The sequence below is a fragment of the Sus scrofa genome, chromosome 1 (assembly GCF_054392235.1).
Source record: "Sus scrofa isolate SSC_HxYL_T2T_F1_AM1 chromosome 1, Sscrofa_HxYL_maternal_Yorkshire_Landrace_v2.0, whole genome shotgun sequence".
Taxonomy (NCBI): domain Eukaryota; kingdom Metazoa; phylum Chordata; class Mammalia; order Artiodactyla; family Suidae; genus Sus; species Sus scrofa.
Window position 1 is genome coordinate 287000633 of NC_139383.1, and position 8712 is coordinate 287009344.

At 55.0% G+C, this 8712-nt stretch overlaps 1 long non-coding RNA gene across 5 annotated transcripts; it reads right to left on the reverse strand.

The window, feature by feature from the left end:
* Positions 1-1203: 1203 nt before the first annotated feature.
* Positions 1204-8604, reverse strand: LOC102160100 (uncharacterized). Of its 5 annotated transcripts, none has more exons than XR_014842256.1 (5): positions 8180-8604; positions 7170-7674; positions 6406-6509; positions 5276-6194; positions 1204-5030 (listed from the first exon to the last, which is right to left on the reverse strand). It is a non-coding gene; the product is annotated as an uncharacterized LOC102160100 (long non-coding RNA). The 5 variants fall into 5 exon arrangements; XR_014842267.1 differs by having other exon boundaries at positions 1204-2597; positions 3242-6194; XR_014842262.1 differs by having other exon boundaries at positions 1204-6191.
* Between the last annotated feature and the right edge of the window lie 108 nt (positions 8605-8712).

The window sequence follows — 8712 nt, forward strand, 5'->3', positions numbered from 1 at the left end:
GTTTCATTCCATTGTGTTGGGAAAAGACACTGTATGTTTTAATCTTTTACTTTTTTTTTTTTTTTTTTAGGGCCGCACCTGGGGCATATGGATGTTCCCTGGCTTGGGGTCCAGTTGGGGCTACAGCTGCCAGCCTACACCACGGCCACAGCGACGCCAGATCTTTAACCCATTGAGTAAGGCCAGGGATCGAACCCACAACGTCATGGTTCCTTGTCGGATTTGTTCCCGCTGAGCCAGGATGGGAGATCCTCAATCTTTTAATCTTTTAAAGCTTGTTTTGTGTCCTAATATACAGTCTATCTTGGAGAACATTCCATAAGCACTTGAGAAAATGTATCTTCTGCAGTTGTTGAGTGGAGTGTTTTGTATGTATAACATTCAATTGGTTTATAGATTGTTTTATGTATTTTAGAGCACCGATGTTTGGGGCATATATGTTTATAATTGTTACATCTTGGTGAATCAATCTTTTTATCGGTATGTAATATCTGTCTCATTCTTTTGTTTGTTTGTTTGTTTTTTGTTTTTTTTGCTATTTCTTTGGGCCACTCCCGTGGCATATGGAGGTTCCCAGGCTAAGGGTCTAATTGGAGCTGTAGCTGCCAGCCTACGCCAGAGCCACAGCAACGTGGGATCTGAGCCACGTCTGCGACCTACACCACAGCTCACGGCAATGCCAGATCCTTAACCCACTGAGCAAGGGCAGGGATTGAACCTGCAACCTCATGGTTCCTAGTCGGATTCATTAACCACTGCGCCATGACAGGAACTCCTCTTTTAACAGTTTTTAACTTAAAGTCTATTTTGTCTGATATTAGTGCAACCACCTCTGCTCTCTTTTGGCTGCTATTTACATGAACTGTCTCTTTCCATCCTTTCGCTTTCAACCTACGTGTGAATTTCGATCTAAAGTAAATCTCTTTCAACTGATTTTTGACAAAAATGCCCCTGCAGTTCAATAGGTAAATGGTAGTTTTTTCAACAAATGGTATTGGAAGACTCGCTTATATTATATCATATTCCATAGACATAGGCCTATACTTTATACCTAATACAAAATTTAGTTCAGTCTGGATCACCGATCTACATAAAATTATAACTCTTGTAGAAGAAAATATTTGTGACCGTGGACCAGGCAGCATTGTGAGAGATGACATGACAAACACAACTCATAAAAGGAGAAAAATCGGTAAATTGGACTTCCTCAAAATAAAAATAAAACCTTTATTTTGTGAAAGGCACTGCTAAGAGAATGAAGACAAATCCGGACTGGGTGAAAATATTTGTTAATTACATATCCTACAAAGGAAGGTATCTATAATACAGAAGCGACTCTCCGTACTCAAAAAGAAAACAACCCAAATTTTAAAAAAATAGCCAAACATTTAAACAGCCACGTCACCAAAGAAGAGAGCGCTGAAGAAGAAGCACTCACGCGTCAATGAGATGCCCAGAAGAACTGAGAGCAGGGACTCATGCACTCCATGTTCATAGCAGCATTTTTTAGTTTAATTTTTTAAGTTTTATTTTTTTGTCTTTTTAGGGCTGCACCCGCAGCATATGGAGGTTCCCGGGCTAGGGGCTGAATCAGAGCCACAGCCGCCAGCTTACACCACAGCCACAGCCACACCAGATCCGAGCCGCATCTGTGACCTCCACCACCGCTCACGGCAACACCGGATCCTTAACCCACTGAGCAAGGCCAGCGATTGAACCTGCATCCTTGTGGATGCTCATCAGATTCATTTCTGTTGAGCCACGGCGGGAACTCCCCATAGCAGCATTTTTCACAAGAGCCAAAGGACAGAAACAACCCGGTTGTCTGTTAATAGATGCTTGGATTTTTAAAGATGTGGCCCAGACGTGCGGTGGGATTCCTTCATCCATAGAAAGGAATGAAGTCCGGACACTTGGTACAAAATGGATGAACCTTGAGGACACTATGCGAACAACCCCGACTCAAAAGGACACACGTGGTTTGCTTCTGATGATATGAGGCACCTGGAACGGGCAAGTGCAGCGAGACAGGAAGCGTAAGTGAGAGGATCAGAGCTGGGTTGGGGTAGTGGGAATGGGACGTTTTTGTTTAGTGGGTGCAGAATTTATGTTCAGGGTGACACAAAAGTTCTGGAAATGGAGAGTCGGCGATGTCTGCACGACAGCGTGCCGAAGGTACTTCACGCCACTTTATGACTCAGTTGACCCCCCAACAACGTGGGTTTGAGGGGCGGCTCCAGCCCGGGCACTTCCACGTGCTCCTTCCCATCCTTCTGCATTCCTTCTCCCCGACAGGGTGCCTCCCCGGAGCCCGAGCCCTGCGGATTCCCACGTCCTCCCCACACAGAGCTTCTTCATAGCACGTGCGCTGTCCTGTGCACGCTCGAGTCTCCCTTCTCGATGTGCCCTGGCCGTCCGTCCATGGCCCGGCCTCCCAGCTCCCTCATTCCTCTGGAGGCTGCAGAAGGTTCCAGCGTCCCGCATCCCCTGCCAGATTCACCTCTCCCTGAAGGACGGACATTTGTCTCCAATTGTTTGGTCATTAACCATGTTGCTGGGAGCATCCTCGGACAGCCTCCCACTTTCTGCAGCTGTTTCTGGGCGAGAAAGTCCCAGGAGAATCTTTTCAGTTCTACATGGCACTGAGGTCCAGCTTTCCTCCACAGTTTAGGGACCATTGTTTCTAGAATTTATTTATTTATCTTTTTAGGGTTGCACCCACAGCATATAGAGGTTCCCAGGCTAGGGGTCGACTCGGAGCTGCAGCTGCCAGCCCACACCACAGCAACTCCAGACCCCAGGAGCATCTGGGACCTATGCCACAGCTCACGGCAATGCCAGATCCTGAACCCAGAGCGAGGCCAGAGATCGGACCTGCATCCGCATGGGTACGAGACAGGTCCATTACTGCTGCGCCACCTCGGGAACTCCTGCTTCTAGAATTTAAATGGCCTTCCCTCTCCTCAGAGTCTCTGTTCTTCGCTTCTTTGGTCCCAGACAACTTGAACACAAATCCATGTCTGGGATTAGAACCAGCCAGAACCACCACACCCCACTTCCTCTGCCCTGGACAGAGCCAGGCAGCTCCAGTTTGGGGCCTGCTCCCCCTTCCCAAAGCCAGCCCCCTGCAGGGCGCTCCGGGTCCCCTCTGCCTGTGGGCTAGAGGCTCGGGTGATGGGGCTGGGCTTGACGGGGCAGCCCCCCCAGCCTCCCGTCCCATCCCCCAAGGTTGAACTCACACCGGAAGACAGCTGGGAGCTGGCCCAGGCTGCTGGCCAGCCTCAGAGAAGCCTTGTCCACGGTCCCTGAGCCCGTGAGGCCCTTAGCTGTTTGCAGGGGGATTTAAAGACCCCGGAGGAGGACCGAGCCAAGTGGGGAGGCAGACAGAGTGGCCGAGGCTCCTTGGGGGAGCCAGGGATGGAGGGAGCCAGCCTGCAGCTGGCAGAGGGCGCGCCTGGGCACAGATTTTGGCCCCTGGCGTTTCCCCTGTGTCAGCTTTTCTATTTTAGGCTGGTAACCCGTCAGGGAATTCTCAGCAGCGTGGGAAACCCAGAAAGGCAGGCCCTGGGTCTGGCCGGCTGCTGCGTGCCTTTCCCTGGCCCCGAGGTCCCCTCCAGCACCCGGGCGAGGGGCGCACCCCACATCCGCACTGCCATTTGCCTACGTGAAGGTCACTTCTCCCCCTGTAGAGGACACTCCCATCACGTGACCCAGTTGGGCTCCTGGATCTAACCCCCCAGAAACAAAGTGCCGACTGGAAACCTGGAAGTGACCCAAGTGTGCGACCCAGGGCTCACGGGGGCCGTGGGAAGGTGATGGACAAGCCGAGACAGGCGGCCGCCCGGAGGCTGCTGCGGGGCTGACTCCGGCTCAGTGGAAACAGCATCTGCTTGCGGGAAAGGGCCAGGCGGCTGGGAGTGGGGGTCTGTGGCGGACTCTGGGGGTCGGGAGCAGGGGACAGGCCCCCACTCTGCCCTTCGCTTTGCCCATGGGACTTGCTGAACCTTTGTTTTCCTCCTCTGTGAAACCCACATGGCTGACAACCACGTTTGGGGTTTGGGGGGACTGTGTACACAGGCCTGAGGCCAGTGAAGTGGGCACACAGTAGGCGCTCAGGAAGAACAGCTGCGGTGGATTTTAGAACAGGGACCAATGCCAGGAGTCTGACATGACGGGGATGCACAGGTGGAGTGCTGGCAGCCACAGTTATGTTCCTTAAAAGCGAGCCCCCCCCCCAAGCCCCTGTTGCAGAGCCCACACCCATACCCCCCACCCCAACCCGGGGGGCGGGGGAGGGGGAAAACCCTAAAGCCTTTGGAAAAAAAAAAAAGGCCTGGCACTGGGACCTCTGATCCCCATCTCTGCTTGTCGCGGAGCTGTTTCTTCCTCCCGTGCTGGGAACCCCCCCCACCCAGGGGAGCTCCCCCAAGCCGAGGCGTGGAGGTGAGGCCCAGACCGGAACAGGTGGGGCCCGGCTTTGGAAGTGGGAGCCGCATTCCAGGGATTCCTGCCAGGCGAGCCGGCCCCGCCCACCTGGCTCCCAGCCAGGCAGTGGGGAGGACTGGGGGGGGGAGCTCAGGGCAGAGGGGTTTCTTGGTGGGGACTTTGAAATGGCTTAGGTTTAAATCCAACAGGACGTGAAAGTGAACCTTCCGAGATTGCGATTCTTTGGAGGGTCTCGATGAAGCACCTACTGTGTGTGCCTCCCCCGAGCAGGCACCTGCACCCCGAAGGGCCGGCCCTGCTCCGGGAGCACACAGTAGGGATGGAGGTGGAGGTCAGTTCGGGTGACTGTCTGGCTTCTCTGGGATTGAGGGGCTGCCAGCGACGAGGGCTTTCGGTTCTAAAACAGGACAGTGCCAGGCGAACTGGCTGGGCAGTCTCCCAGGGGAGGTGACGCAGGGGTGGGAGGGAGTAGGGAACCAGGGGCCGGGGTCCACGCTGGGCGAAGGCCGTGGAGGAGGGAACTCGACAGCAGAAGAAACCTCAACATCAGTGTCAAGAGCTTCCTGTTTCTTCTGCCGCTTCAACTGGGAAACCGAGGCCAGGGGAAGAGGAGAAGGATGATGACACAGTCAGAAGTGGCTTTCTGGATGGCAGAGCTGCAGGCCTGCTGGGCCCTGGGGGATTGTGGGGACACCCGTCCGTCCTGATGGGCCACGGGCAGGTGTGGGCGAAGGGGGAGCAGAGTCCCCCCCCCCCCCCCCCCCCCCCCGATCCAGCTGCCTGGCGTAGCTACCAGGGGAAAAGGAGTTTGAACACAAAACCCACTGACCTCGGCTGGCAGGAGCCTTGGGGTCTCCCGGCAGTGTCAGCAGCCCCCTGCAGCGGGGGTGGGGGTGGGGGGCGTGGGCATCCAGCTGGGAAGTCTTGTGTGCAGCGCCTGGAGACCTTAGGATCTGGCGTCTTCCGACCCTCTCTCAACTGCCTGGCAATCCAAAACCCTGGGCTTGGCCATTAAAGAGCCGGTGTCCCCCACCCAGCTTGCTCGCTGCCTGCCCTGCAGAGCGTCAGAGCTTCCCCCCCACGTCGTCTGTTCCTCTGTCACCTCCCGGCAAGCCCTGATCAAGTTCTGTCCCTGATGCAATATTTATCACTACGTGACAAAATACGCTTTTTCAAAAGCTTTGAGTCCTATCAGAAGGTGGTGTTCTTGGAGTTGCCGTCATGGCTCAGCAGTTAACAAACCCAACTGATATCCATGAGGCTGCGGGTTCGATCCCTGGCCTTGCTCCGTGGGTTAAGGATCCTGCCTCGCCATGAGGTGTGGTGTCAGTCAAAGACGTGGCTTGGATTCCGTGTTGCTGTAGCTGTGGTGTAGGCTGGCAGCTGCAGCTCCGATTCGCCCCCTAGCCTGGGAACCTCCATATGCCGCGGGTGCGGCCCTAAAAAGGCAGACATTTTAAAAAAGTTTTAAAAAAGGTGATGCTCTTAATTTCAGCTCTGCCGCTTCCACAGACCCTCCGATTGACAAAGGCTGCTGTCTTGCCTTTCATCCATCCATCTGTGCATCCGTGCATCCGCCCCGTCCATGGGTGCGTCCATCCGTCCTGTAAGACCATCGAGGGTGTATTACGTAGTCTGGTTGGGAGTGCAGCCTCTGTCTTTGCCAGTGGTGACTTCTGTGGTTGGGTCTGCTGCCTGTGGGTCCTTGGGGAGCTTTGCAACCTCTCTCATTCTCCACTTATTTCCTCCTTGCGAAAAGAATAAAGGCACTCACTCCACAGGCTTGTTGTGAAGGGTAACACATGTAACAAGCTGACGAAAGACTGAAGCTCCCCCGCTTATCCGCTTATCCCGGGCCACCTGCTCAGCCAGGAGACACTGGACCAGGAATTACAAGGAAAGATGTGTTTCCCCTTCAGAGAAGCTGGGAGCCACGAAAATGTAGCCCGGAAGACTCACCAGCTTTGGGGGGCGGGGAAGGATTCCCACGAGGACTGAAGTTGGCTGTGGCCTGGTGGAGGGATCTGGGGGAAGGGGAGGGTACCCAGACATGCTCCTATCATCTGCCGAGAGAAATAGTGTATTTATAAAAACTGTTCACGGAAACAGGTTCATTTGCCAACTGGCTCCCATTGGGCAAAGCGTAGTTAATGTTCTAAAAAACGGATCTCCAAAATGATTTCTCCTCTAGTTTTGATTTTGTTTTGCTTTTGAGAACGGCACCTGAGGCACAGGGAAGTTTCCAGGCTAGGGGTCACATCGGAGCTACAGCTGCCAGCCTATGCCACAGGCACAGCCATGCAGGATCCAAGCCTCGTCTGCGATGTACGCACACACACTGCTCATGGCAATGTCAGATCCTCAACCCACTGAGCGAGGCCAGGGATCAAGCCCAAATCCTCAGGGCTCCTAGTCGGACTCGTTTCCACTGCACCACGATGGGAGCTCCCTCCTCTAGCTTTCATTTTCTCTGCCCTTTCCACCTGTGATTTTTCTGAGCCTGACCGCATTTGGGGAGGGATATAAAAGGATTTAAAACTCAGACAATAAAGAAAAGCATCTGCTTTTGTTAAATTGCTTTACCTGCCATGTTGCTTTGTTTCGGGAGGTTAGCTATGATTAGCGATGTGCAAACATACTCAACAGAGTTGTAAGAGCTTCTTTTCACTAGAAGGCTCAGCCTGGGTGGGGCAGAGAGCGGTGGGAATGCAAGACCATTTTACCTGGGAACCTGGTTTGACTTTTGAGTTCCAGGGTCAGGAAGTCCTTTCGACTGGGGGCTGGAAGCTGGTTGCACCGTTTGGGGGTGGTGCTAGGCTACAGCGGGGGTGGGCGGCCTGTCTGGCAAATGCCCCGGGGCAGAGATGGAGTTGGAACTCAGGGCAATGGGGAGCCAGCTCTGCGTCTTGACTTGGGGAATGACGGGTCAGCGCTGGGGGTTTCGAAGTCCTTTCTGCTTCAGAGAGGTTTGGAAAAGGCCCGCAGGGAGGCCGGACTGGGGTAGGCGTGGTGAGAAGAGGATGGCTGCCTGTGAGAACTATGGGAGCGGTGATGGGGTGTATCAACAGAGATGAAACGGGCTGTGCTTGGGGCCAGGCAGCAGGTGGATGCAGATACTCTTCTTCATCCTGAGCTGGCTTGGTCACCTTTGGTGGTCACCGTCTCCTGCTCCAGGGCACCTGACCCAAGGCGATGAGGCCTCCTGGGCACAGAGATCCACTCCCAGTCCTGCAGGGCCAGACAGGGATTTTGCTGCCAGCCTTGTCTCCTGTATCTGTGACAACCACACTAGTATTCCCTGAGGCTTTCCACTTCAAATGCTCTGTCCTTGTTTGCACAGGTTCCTGTGTCATGTTCGGCGCCCCCCCCCCCTTTTTAATTTGGCCGAGCCATGGCATGCAAAAGTTCTCAGGGCAGGGATCCAACCCTCGCCACAGCAGTGACAACGCTGAGGCCCTAACCGCTAGGCCACCAGGGAACTCCTAAGTGTTCCCATTTTTAATTGGGAAATAAACTGTGTTACTCTACCCACGGGCCTGGGTTGGGGCCGTGAGGCTGCCTAGCCCACGACCACCTCCACGACTCTAAGACCCACGTGGGTAGCAGAAGTGGGGCAGTGAGATGAGAATGTGCAGGATTTGGGGTGAGAACCCAGGCTCCAGGATCTCCTTGAGCCCCTGAGCCGTCCCTCTCTGGGCCTCCCCTCCCCACTTGCAGATGGAAGTTATAATACCTGTCTGGGCCATCACCCTGCAGGCAGCAGAGCAGCCTGCACGCGGTGACTATTCGTATCTCGGCGTTGGGGGCTCAGGAGAGGGCAGGTGCGCCCGGTGGGCTCCCTGCACCGAGAGGCGAGAGGCGGGCAGACCCCTCCGCCGGCCCTGCGCGGGAGTTGATGGGCAGAGTGCAGAGGACGCAGCCCCGGGAGAGGGCATTCTGAACACTTCGGAGCTCAGATTCCTCGCTTCACAGTTGGAGGGTGAGGGCCTCTGTACCGGGACGTCCCAAACATTGATGGAGCCGCTCAGCACAGGGCTCTGCCCAGAGCGCCGCCCTCTAGTGTGCGCGACGATGGAGGGCGGCGACCCCGCAGATGCCCCAAGTCAGAAGAAAGGTTGGGGCCCCGCCGCCGCTTGAATTCCACGGCGGCGGAACTCCACTCCTCCCTGGGGCGCCGCCGCAGAAGGACCGCCGGAACCTGTCACCTCCCGGGTTAACGCCTTTAAGCAGGAGCACACTGTCCCTTTAAGGCGTTGAGCCGAGCCG